At 41.8% G+C, this 12,737-nt stretch overlaps 1 long non-coding RNA gene across 1 annotated transcript in view; it reads left to right on the forward strand.

The window, feature by feature from the left end:
- Positions 1-2,720: 2,720 nt before the first annotated feature.
- LOC135967116 (uncharacterized) overlaps positions 2,721-12,737 on the forward strand; it is a 41,696-nt gene continuing 31,679 nt past the window's right edge. The window contains exon 1 of the long non-coding RNA XR_010580991.1: positions 2,721-2,821. This is a non-coding gene — a long non-coding RNA (uncharacterized lncRNA). The remainder of the gene's footprint in view (positions 2,822-12,737) is intronic.

A 12,737-nucleotide genomic window follows, 5' to 3' on the forward strand; every position in this document is an offset into this window, starting at 1 on the left:
CTATTAATATAAATTATCAGAATACAAGCACTAGATCTCTCAGTTGGTTCCAGTGTTTTGCCCAGGTTATGCTTATTTTAAAAATTAATGCTCAGCAATGTGTCAGAAATTACAGCTATGAAGTCTGAAAATAAAAAAAAAAATTCATTGTCATTTTAGCATTATTTTACAGAATTATCTGTACCTGAAAAGGAAGACATGGTCATTGTTGCTAGTGTCTTCCCTGTCCCTTTACCTTGGGATTTTGACTTGAGTACCTCAGTTCCTCAGTAAATATGAGGGGCAGCTTGCCAAGGCATTGTTTTAGGCACAATTCTGTAAGAAGTGCTGCTGTTCAACTCATATCCTCTAGGCACATAAATGCCATTTGGATTCTCCTAATTCAAATTCCCATCCTTACAAATTCCTTAAACAAGTGTTTAACTTAAGACAAACACAACCACAGGCCAGGTGTGGTGGCTCATGCCTGTAATCCCAGCACTTTGGAAGGCCAAGGCAGGAGGATTGCTTGAGCCCAAGAGTTTAAGACCAGCCTAGGCAACATAGTGAGATCCCATCTCTTAAAAAAAAAAAAAAAAAAAAAAAAACCCACATTAGCCAGGTGTAGTGGTGCATGTCTACAGTCCCAGCTACTCAGGAGGCTGAGATGGGAGGATTTTTGAGCCCAGGAGGTCAAGGCTGCAGTGAGCCAAGATGGCGGCATTGCACATTAGCCTGGGCAACAGAGCGAGACCTTGTCTCAAAAAGGGAAAAAAACAAAAACAAAAACAAACAACAACAAAAAACCACAGACATTTTGATTATAAGAAACAGAACCCAAACTCTGAAATGAGCAAGGTGCTCAACAGCTAGGAAATCTGAGGCCAAATCTGAGTTCTACTACTCACTAACCCTGTGGTCTTGGGAAAAGGATTATGTTTTTTAAACCTCCATTTTCTGAATTTTAAATTGACCATAATAATAGTACCTATTTCATAGGATGGTTTTGAATATTAAGATAGTATACACAAGTCCCTTAGCACATTACCGGACACACAGTATGGGCTTCATTAGATATTAGCAATTACCATTAAGATCTGCAAATAATTCGTATCTATATTATAGAACAGTTATTATAGAACAGTTTTGAATATTAAGATAGTATACATAAGTCGCTTAGCACATTACCAGACACACAGTATGGGCCTCATTAGATTTAGCAATTATCATTAAGATCTGCAAATAATTCATATCTATATTATAGGACAGTTATGGAATAAACAATTCCTTCTTATTTTGATATTCATAAAATATGGAGAAATATTCCTTACTTCCTGGTTCCATCTAGATAGTATTATTTTGGCATTGTTCTTTTTTTTAATAGTAAAATACACACAACATAAAACTTACCATGTTAACTCTTTTTAAGTGTACAGTCCAGTGACATTAAAAATACTTACAACTCTGTAAAGCCATTACCACTGTTCATCACCAGAATTCTTTTTAACTTGCAAACCTGAAACTCTCTTCTAAATAATAACTCCCTACCTCCTTCTTTCCCCAGCCTCTGGCAACCACCATTCTAGTGTCTGTCTCTAGGAATTTGACTACTCTAGATACCTCATATAAGTAGATATATACGGTATTTGTCCTGTTGTGCTGGCTTCTTTCACTTAGTATCATGTTCATAAGGTTCTTGTAGCATGTGTTGAAATTTCTTTTTTTTTTTGGAGACAGGGTCTTGCTCTGTTGCCTAGGCTGGAGTGCAGTGGTGCGATCATGGCTCACTGCAGTCCTGACTTCCCAGACTCAAGTGATCCTCCCACCTCAGCCTCCCAAATAGCTGGGACTCCAGACACATGCCACCACACCCAGCTAATTTTTTGTAGAGATGGAGTTTCGCCATATTGCCTGGGTTGGTCTCAAACTCCTGGTCTCAAGTGATCTGCCTATCTTGTCTTCTCAAAGTGTGGGGATTAAAGGTGTGTCATTCTTTTTTAAGACTGAAAAATATTCCACTGTATGTGTATATCACGTTTTGTTTATCCACTTATCTGTCCATAGACACTTGGGGCGCTTCAGCTCTCGGCCGTTCTGAATAAGGCTGTTATGATATGGGTGTATAAATATTTGGTCAAGTCCCTGCTTCCATTTTTTTTTTTTTTTTTTTTTTTTTGAGATGGAGTCTCGCTCTGTGCCTAGGCTGGAGTGAAGTGGCGCGATCTCGGCTCACTGCAAGCTCTGCCTCCCGGGTTCACACCATTTTCCTGCCTCAGCCTCCGGAGTAGCTGGGACTACAGGTGCCCACCACCACACCTGGCTAATTTTTTGTATTTTTTAGTAGAGACGGGGTTTCACCGTGTTGGCCAGGATGGTCTCAATCTCCTGACCTCGTGATCCGCCCACCTCAGCCTCCAAAAGTGCTCGGATTACAGGCGTGAGCCACGGCGCCCGGTCGTCTCTCAATATATTTCCATACATTTATTGCACCGTGCCCGGCCCCTGCTTCCATGTTTTGGAGTATACACCCAGAGGTGGAATTGTCGCATCACAGGGCGCTGGCTTTTAAATTCTCACTCTTCTCATTTGGTGTCTCCCACCAGTTTGCATTCCTGTTTGAGATATTTGTAAATCACATACCATATTTGTTCTCTTCTCTGTTTCACAGATAAATATGCTGAGGCATGTTTTCAAGGAGGGGAGATGCATTCCTTTTCCTCAGCCTGGCACAGGGCCGACCTGCAGTGTAGCACCATGGTGACCTAGCGCGATCTGCTCTCCAGTCACTCCCGAGGGCCCTTCTGGGGACAAGGAGACTTTTCTGTGTGTCCTGTTGATTTGGGTAGGTATAGCCTTTCTGCTAGCCACCAGACACAGCTCTGTAAGAATTTACTTTCAACTACCCCATGAATAAGAAAACATTTAGAGAGGTTTTTACCTATCCATGAATAGTTACTTCTGTTCAACAGTTCTACAAATGTTTTCAAATGCCTGAAGTATGCCAGACATGTGCTAGGCAACAAGATTATAAAAGTGTGGGAAGCTTGGTCCCTGGCCTGGGGAACTTCAGTTCAGTGGAAAGCTTACAGATATTCCCCCCCACATCCTTTCAGAGCATGGATGTTTAAAAAGTTGTTAAAGAGTATTTTGGTGTGTTTTGGCAATGGTGGATCTAGTGTTGTGGGCCTTCTAAAAAATATGAAATTATGAATTCACAATTAGTTATAAGGTTTTGAAAGGGATTAATACAAATGGGTGGGGTGGGATGGGAGGAAGGTCCTGAAATGGGTTTTATTAACTTCGTAGTAAATCATTTCTGGATTTGAGGAGTATTAAAAAGATCCTTTACTCCCAAATCTCTCCCTCAATAGTCATATAATGAAATGCCTAAAGTTTCTGTCATTATTTTCATTCCACAGTTAAGAAATCAAAGGGTTGGTGATATTAGAAATACTTGAGTGCCAGATAAGACTTAAGCCCACACCACGTTCAATTATCCAGGGCTTAGGAAGTCTTTAATGGGTCAGGATTGGAGGATAAACAAGCTCTTAAAAAATACCATGTTCTGGCAGGCGCCTGCAATCCCAGCTACTTGGGAGGCTGAGGCAGGAGAATCACTTGAACATGGGAGGTGGAGGTTGCAGGAAGCCGATATCACGCTGCTGCACTCCAGCCCGGGCAACAGTGCAAGACTCTGTCTCAACAAACAAACAAAAAAACCATGTTCATAGTAGAAAATTTGGAAAAGCAAAAAGAGCAAAACAAACTCACCTATTAATTATTCTACTTCCCAGAGATAATCATTGTCAACATTTTGGTGAATATCCTTCTAGTCTGTTTTATATCTCTTGAATTGTAACTTGTTTTCTCTCATTTTCAATAACAATAGTCAGGAACATTTCTGGGCCATGCATTTTGTAAATGTAGGTTTTAATATTTAAACATTTTTTTTTTCCTATGAAAAGGAAAAATAAGACAATCAAATACTATTGTTGAACTGATTCTAAAGGCTAGTCAGGTGGCTATTATAAAAAAAAATGCAGTTACTGCCACCTAAAGGAAAATGTTAAACATACTGAAAAGACATTTTAAGATTATTTTTGATATATGAAGCTATTAAGGGGGCTAATTGTATATTTTTAAAAATTTTTCTTCCTTTTACCAGGTTGCTTTTCTCCTCCATTTGAAAAAGTATTCGTTTGAATCAATGAATAATTACTATATTATTCATGAGTAATATTAATAATGAATATTCTTATATTTTATTATATAAGTAATATATTCACTAGCATAAAATTTTAAGTGACAAAATTATATACAGTGAAGAGTAGGTCCCTGTATTAGTTCGTTTGTGTTGTTATACAAGAATACCTGAGACTGAGTAATTTATAAAGAACAGAGGTTTATTTGGTTCATGGTTCTGCAGGCTGTACATGAAGCATAGTGCTGGCATCTACTTCTGGTGAGGCCTCAGGAAGCTTCCACTCATGAAAGAAGGCAAAGAGGGAGCTGGTGTGTTACATGGCAAGAGAGAGAGAGAGAGAGACAGAGAGACAGACAGAGAGAGGAGGTGCTAAGCTCCTTTAAACGACCAGCTCTCATGTGAATGAACAAAGCATGAATGGAGCAAGAACTTCCTCATTACCATGAGGATGGCAAGATGGTTCTGCCCCCATGACCCAAACACCTCCCACCAGGCCCACCTCCAACAGTAGGGAGCATATTTCTTTTTTTTGTTTGTTTTCTTTTTTTTTTTGAGACAGAGTCTCACTCTGTTGCCCAGGCTGAGTGCAGTGGCATGATCTTGGCTCACTGCAACCTCAGCTTCCTGGGTTCAAGTGATTCTCCTGCCTCAGTCTCCTGAGTAGCTGGGATTACAGGCACCCTTCAGTTTGCCTAGCTAATTTTTGTATTTTTAGTAGAGACAGGGTTTCACCATGCTGGTCATGCTGGTCTAGAACTCCTGACCTCGTGATCTGCCTGCCTCGGCCTCCCAAGGTGCTAGGATTACAGGCATGAGCCACTGTGCCCGGCTCTGGGGAGCATATTTCAACATGAGGTTTGGAGGGGACAAACATCCAAACAATATCAGTTCCCCACCTATCTCTGCCCTCCTAACCGTAATTCCCCTCCACAAAGTCAATTGCTACAGGCAGTTTCTTGTGTATTTTTTCAGAGATAGTCTGTGTATACATAAGACTCAATGTTTGTGCATGTGTATGTGTATATTGATACATGTATTTATTTTTCCTCATAAGGGGTAGAATATGAACCCATTACTCTCCACTTTGTTTCTGTTTGTGTATTTTGTCTTGTTTTGTTTTCACTATCTGGAGATCATGTCAGCATATACTGGGCTGGCTTTAAAACAAATGGGGGCCGGGCACGGTGGCTCTTGTCTGTACTCCCAGCACTTTGGGAGGCCAAGGCAGGTGGATCACTTGAGGTCGGGAGTTCGAGACCACCCTGACCAACATGGTGAAACCCCTTCTCTACCAAAAATACAAAAATTAGCTGGGCATGGTGGGCTGTGCCTGTAGTCCCAGCTACTTCGGAGGCTGAGGCAGGAGAATGGCTTGAACTGGGAGGTAGAGGTTGCAGCGAGCTGAGATTGCACCATTGCACTCCAGCCTGGGCAACAGAGCAATACTTTGCCTCAAAAAAAAAAAAAAAAAAAAAAATAGGCTGCTTACGGTGGCTTATGCCTGTAATTCCAGCACTTTGGGAGGCCATACCAGGTGGATGACTTGAGGTCAGGAGTTCGAGATCAGCCTGACCAGTATGGTGAAACCCTGTCTCTACTGAAAACACAAATATTAGCCAGGCGTGGTGGCGTGTGCCTGTAATCCCAGTTACTCGGGAGGCTGAGACAAGAGATTTGCTTGAACCCTGGAGGTGGAGGTTGCAGTGAGCTGAGATCACGCCACTGCACTGGGCAACAGAGTGAAACTCCATCTCAAAAAACCCCCACAGAAACATTGTATTTCATTGAACCATAATCTGTTTTACAGTCTCCAACTCATAGATATTTAAGTCGTCTCTGTTTTTGTTATTTCTTATTCAATGATGGAAATCTTTGTACATAAATCGTTGTACATAAATGTTTGCATATGTGTCAAAAATATGTGTAGAGTATGATCCTAGGAAGGAAATTGTTGAAACTTTTGTTTTCTTATCCAACTCTAACCCTTCCTATTTCCCTCTCTTCATTTTTCCAATACAGTTGTATAAAAATGTTTAGTTGTCTGAGTGCAGTGGGTCATGCCTGTAATCCCAGCACTTTGGGAGGCCGAGGCGGGTGGATAACGAGGTTAGGAGATCATGACCATCCTGGCTAACATGGTGAAACCCTGTTTCTACTAAAAATACAAAAATTAACTGGATATAATGGCACGTGCCTGTAATCCCAGCTACCCAGGAGGCTAAGGCAGAAGAATTGCTTGCACCTGAGAGGCGGAGGTTGCAGTGAGCCAAGATTGTGCCACTGCACTCCAGCCTGGGCAACAGAGCGAGACTCCATCTCAAAAAAAAAAAAAAAGCTTAGTTAAGCCAAAAGTCAGTGTTTACATTTTTGTCACTATTAAATATTATTCACCACTGAACCAAATAGAATCTTGTCATCATATCTTCTTTCTTGTATAACCTGCTTTTTCTGACATTAATAATTGCTAATCCCCCTCATCACTGGCCAAATTGCTTAGTTTTCTACATACAATTACTAATTTTTTCTATTCAAAGGATACTGGAGATTTGGCAAACTTTTGGTAATCCTTTTCCTCCGAATTCCCAAACACATTAAATAATTATTAAACGTTGGGCATGGTGGCTCATGCCTGTAATCCCAGCACATTGGGAGGCCAAAGCAAGAGGATTGCATGAAGCCAGGAGTTCCAGAGCAGCGTGGGCAACATAAGGAGACCCCTCTACAAAAAATAAAAGCAAAAATAGGTCAGGTGTGGTGGTACATACCTCTAGTCCTAGCTACCTGGGAGGCTGAGGTGGGGGGATCACTTGAGCCCAGGAATTCCAGCCCATAGCAGTGGGCTATGATTGTGCCACTGCACCTCAGCATGGTTGACAGAGAACTTGTCTCTCAAATTATATTATAATAATAATAATAATAATAATAATAATAATAATAACAGTTCTGTTTTTCTCCCTAGATAGCTCCTTTTTATTCTTCCATAGCCTTCTGCCTTTGGGATGATTTCCTGCTAGGTATAATAGATGTCTTGTTTGCAAGATATTTTCTCTCAGAATTTTGAGGGCATTACCCTGTTGTCTTCTAGCATTTTGTATTGCTATTGAAAAGCCTGATGCCAATCAGATTGCTGATCCATAGGCAGTACGTGACCTGATTTTTCATTCTGGAAGTTTTTAATATCTTTTCTTTATTTCCAGTCTTCTAAAATTTTAAAATTAGTTGCCTTTAAGAGTGTGGCAGAGACGGCTATTAGACCATCAAAAAACATGTCCTCCTTCCGTGGTGCAGAGTGGTTTAGAGGAAGTCTGTGCCTGGTGCTGCTCAGTATTTCTCAGCCCCATTGTATCCAGGAAGAACCTTGTGACTGGTTCTTTCTAACGGAAGGAGTGTGAGCTGAACTGATGTGTGTCAGCTGAGGTGGTGGTGGTAGGGTCAACGGCAGGGACTGGGGTGGAGGGCATGACAAGAAGGGATGCACCTAGTTCAGGAAGACCAGTGTCAGAGGATTCAGGGCCCAGGGATCCAAGGTCCACATTAATGCTTCCACTCTATCCCCAGTGCCAGCCCCACACCCAACGCCTGCCCCTGGTTGGTGCTCGATGACCCAGTGTCTGGCTTCTCTGGGGAGAATTGACTTGTGTCTTGTTCACTTCCCTTTCTCCAGGCTCTCAGGTAACTTTCTCTACTCTGATAAGTAAGTTGCTTCTCATTCTTTCCTTTTCCATCTTCTAAGCACTTACTGAAATCTTTTTCTGTTATTCTCTTTATCTTTGTGAATTTTACCATTTTAGTTCCCTTAACTGTCATCGTGATGGTTTGGGGAGTGTATTAGGTTCCAAGGGCTGCTGTGACACATTACCACAAAATTAGGGGCTTAACACAACAGAAATTTATTCTTTCACAGTTCTGGGGTCCATAAATCTAAACTCAGTTTCATTAGGCCTAAATCAAGGTGTCGGCAAGGCCATGTGCCCTCTGGAAGCTCCGTGGGAGAATCCTTGCCTTGCCTCTTTTGGCTTCTGGTGGCTGCCGGCATTCCTTGGCTTGTGACTCCATCACTCCAGTTTCTGCCTGATCACGATTGCCTCCTCCTCTTCTGTTGGTACCAAGTCTCCTTCTGCCTCTCTCCTATAAGGACACTTGTGATTGTGTTTAGGGTTCACCTAGAAAATTCAGGATAACCATCCAAAGATCCTTGACTTAATTACATCTGCCAAGTACTTGCCACATAAAGTAACATTCACAGATTCTGGGGATTAGGATGTAGACACTTATTTGGGAGCCATTATTTAGCCTACCACAGGGAGAGAAGATTAAAGCATATGGTCAGTCCACCATATTTAATGGGAGTTCTTTCCATGTTTTCCTCCAGTGCCTTACAATTTCCTTTTAGTATTTCAATCTCTGATCTAACTGAAATCTATTTCAGAATGGAGCTTCCCTGTAATCCCAAATGCCAATTTTTTATTTTATTATTTTATGTTATTTTTTTGAGATGGAATCTTGCTCTGTCACCCAGGTTGGGGTACAGTGGCACAATCTCAGCTCTCTGCAACAGCTACCTCCTGGGTTCAAGTGATTCTCCTGCCTCAGCCTCCTGAGTAGCTGAGATTACAAGTGCCCACATCCATGCCTGGCTAATTTTTTTTTCTTTTTTGTATTTTCAGTAGAGATGGGGTTTTGCCATGTTGGCCAGGCTGGTCTTGAACTCCTGACCTCAAGTGATCTGCCTACCTCAGCCTCCCAAAGTGCTGGGAGTATAAGTGTGAGCCATCATGCTTGGCTGCCAATTTTAAAATATTTTGTCTTTTCTCCCTAGATATGAAATAAAAGTGATTAGGTCTTAAGAGAGTAAAATTAAAACACATTTATTTTCCTGTAACATGCAAAAATACAAAAAAAAGAAAGTAAAATAAAATAGATATAATTTTGGAGAAACTGCCTTTGCTCACTGTGGATTCTGGAAGGTGTGAGTGATGGACAGGTCCATCTGTGCATGGAGAACAGAAAGCCCCTTCTCCAGGATCACACTTTACCTTGGGAGAACACCTCAGCTCCAGGCACCAAGCTGGAGTATTACAGGCACTTAGCTATACTCCTATAGACAAATAAGAGTGGGAGGAACTGTGTGGAAAGGAATGATACCCTTACACTCTTTCCGGCCCTTCCCAGTCTTAAAAGGATTAACACCCTTTGTGGCCTACAAGCCTGTCACTGCAATTCATGCAGGGGGTGGTAAGAGGACAAAGCACACTAGGTCCCCTATTGGACCTCCCTGGGATGACAGGTCTTGCTGCTCCTCAAACTGAAACTGAAAGAATGCAAAACATTCAAGTTTTCGCCCTGATTCTGGCATACCCCGAGGCAAGAATAGCCATTTGCCTTCATAGGAGCTTCTGTGTAGGCTGTGAATAAGGAGGTTTCTATCTCAGCCTTCTTTTTGCTCATTTAAAAACAACTGAGAGTACGACAGGGTAATTGTTTTGTTTTAAAGCACTGTAATTTAGTTCCTTTCTGGACCGTCTATGTATGAGTCATTTTCTGTAGCAGTGCTAAGAGATGCAAATAGAAAAACATTATTTCTGAAAGCTTGAGATTTCAAGCTGGGCCTTTTATTCACATTCTCTTGTTAGTTTTAGTCTTAATTGTGAAATTCATATTATTAGAAGAATGACACAATTTGAATCACATTTTTGTCCCGTGTACTAATGTAGCAAACAATTTCACAACCTTCCCTTTCTTTTACATGTGAGTCATTATCATTTGGTTTTGTTCTCCTTCACTCCTGAACTCACTGTCTCCTGATCACATGTATACACATTTCTCTGATATGCTAGATCTTTACGGGTGATCAAATTTTGGTATATTCTATTTTGTTGCTTTCATACCTGCTAGTATCCTCTTTAAGTTTGACTCTCTTATACTTTGGGGTATGCCAAACAAATACTTCAGGAGAAAGGAGGCAATGTGTTGAAAGGAAGCTGTGGACAAAGCAAGAAGAAAAGAAGAAGGAGATGTAAGGAGGAAAAGTAGTGGCTCTTAAACAAAGATCTTGCATCTTTTTCTTCTTTAATTTTCTTTTCTTTTTTTTTTTTTTTGTGACAGAGTGTCAATCTGTCATCCAGGCTGGAGTGCAGTGGTGCAATTTTAGCTCACTGCAACCTCCACCTCCTGGGTTCAAACGATTCTCCTGCTTCAGCCTTCCGAGTAGCTGGGACTACAGGCACAGGTCACCACTCCTGGCTAATTTTTGTAATTTTAGTGGAGGTGGGGGTTTCACCATGTTGGCCAGGCTGGTCTGGAACTCCTGACCTCAAATGATCCACCCACCTCAGCCTCCCAAAGTTCTGGGATTACAAGCATGAGCCACTATGCCCAGCCCTTCTTTAAAATTGGAACCCTGGCCAGGTGTGGTGGCTCACACCTGTAATCCTAGCACTCTGGGAGGCTGAGGCCGGCAGATCACTTGAGGTCAGGAGTTCAAGACCAGCCTGGCCAACATGGTGAAGCTGCGTCTCTACAAAAAATACAAAATTAGCTGGGCATGGTGGCACGTGCTTATAATCCCAGTTACTCAGGAGGCTGAGACAGAATTGCTTGAACCCAGGAGGGAGAGGTTACAGTGAGCTGAGATCATGCCACTGCACTCCAGCCTGGGCAACAGAGCGAGACTCCATCTGAAAAACAAGCAAACAAACCAAACCCAACTTTGAAGTCAGTATCAGAAAGCACATTTAATTTGGAACTCTATGGAATGTCTGTACACGAAGAGATGCCATAGCTCTAACAAAAATTAGGGCCACAGCCACTTTTCTTGCATCTCCTCCTTTTTTCTTTGGTTTTCTTGCATAAACCTTAGCATAAGGCATGGCTGCTTGGTTTACAAAATATTTATTTGTTTATGAAAGTTGCAAAGGCGAGAGGAGGAATTTCAGAATCAGAAAGCCTGGGTTTCAAATTTTGGCTTTGCTCTGTGACCTTTGTCAAGTTATATAACTTCATTAAGCTTTAGCTTTTCCCTAGTAAATATTTGACTGATGAGAGGTAAATGAGAAAATGTGTATAAAATCTTAGTATAGTGCTTAGCATTTCAAGCAACCCAGAATGTCAACGAATTTATTAAATGAGTATTTATTGAATATTTACTGTATGCTGAACTGTCTGCCAGGTTGAGGCTGCTGTGATGAATAGAACAGGTGAGATTCCTGGCCTTGTAGAGCTTGCATTCTGGTGGGAAAAACAGACAATAGACATGTAAACAAATCAATAAAATAACCAGGTGGTGAGAAGCCCCGAAAGAAATTTTAAAAAGTGTGTTATTAAGAACAGTAAGGAGGACCTGTGTCCTGTGCCGGGGAAGTTGGGGAAGATTTCACAGCAGCCTGAAGAATGAGAAAGAACCAGCCGTGCTATGAGCTGTTTAAGACAGAGGAAATTGGGTCACTGGCTTAGAGAGAGATTGGGTTCTACTTGCTGTCAGAGGCCAGCAGTGCAAGGTTCCTCCTTATCTTCTTATGGCCTGTGTCCTTCTATAGCCCTGGCCACTGAGAATTGGCTCAGACTGTGACTGTGACTTGCTGTCCTCAACTCCCTTATCCAACTTAAATTCAATGGTCCATCATTATAGTCACCCTCTTGAATAGATCCCAAACCCCCTTGTCCTTTTAATTGTACTTTAAACTCACTTGGCCAAACTCCAACCCTGGTGAAATCCAGCTCTCCGCCCTACTCCATATCTTTACCCATTGAGTATGGTGGAAGAATAGCCCACAATCTCCTTGGCTGGTACGACGGTCTGAATGTTGGTATGCTCTCCAAAATCATAGGCTGAAACTTAATCCTCAATGTCATAGCATGGAGGTGGAGACTTTGGGGAAGTGATTACGTTGTGAAGACTCTGCCTTCATAAATGGGATAATGTAAAGGAGATTAAAAGGAGCCTGTTTGCTCCCTTCTACCATGTGAGAATGCAGCAAGAGGTACCATCTATGTGCAATGAGCCCTTACCAGACATTGAACCTGCTGGCACCTTTATCTTGGACTTCCCAGCCTCCAGAACTGTGAGCAATACGTTTCTATTGTTTATAAATTACCCAGTGTAAGATATTTTGTTATAGCAGCACAAATGGACTAAGACTAAGGACCTCAGTTCCACTTTAAATTCGCTGAGGTCGTTATGCTACCAAGCAATCTTATGAAATTCCTGTTTCCTCTCTCCTACTCTCCCTACTCCAGGTTGATGAAGAGAGGGGTTGGAGTATCATGATCTCCACTCCCCCTTCGCCAGGTAGATAAGAGAGGGGCAGCTCTGTGAACCCAAGCTTGCCTAGCCCCAGCTCTCCTTCCTGTCACTCTCTCTACTTAGACCCTGGTCATTCCATTCTTCAAAGCTCAGCTATTCTCTCTCTTGAAAAGTGCCCTTATTGCATCAAATACATAAAACCTGTTCAAAGAACTAAGGGAGCAGGTGATTCTTGGCAGCCAACAGGAGCTTACAACAAAGGGTGGGAGTATGTAAGACAGGATCCTTTTTTTATCAGTTGCCCCGCTAACC

This window comes from Macaca fascicularis, chromosome 14 (genome assembly GCF_037993035.2).
Source record: "Macaca fascicularis isolate 582-1 chromosome 14, T2T-MFA8v1.1".
Taxonomy (NCBI): domain Eukaryota; kingdom Metazoa; phylum Chordata; class Mammalia; order Primates; family Cercopithecidae; genus Macaca; species Macaca fascicularis.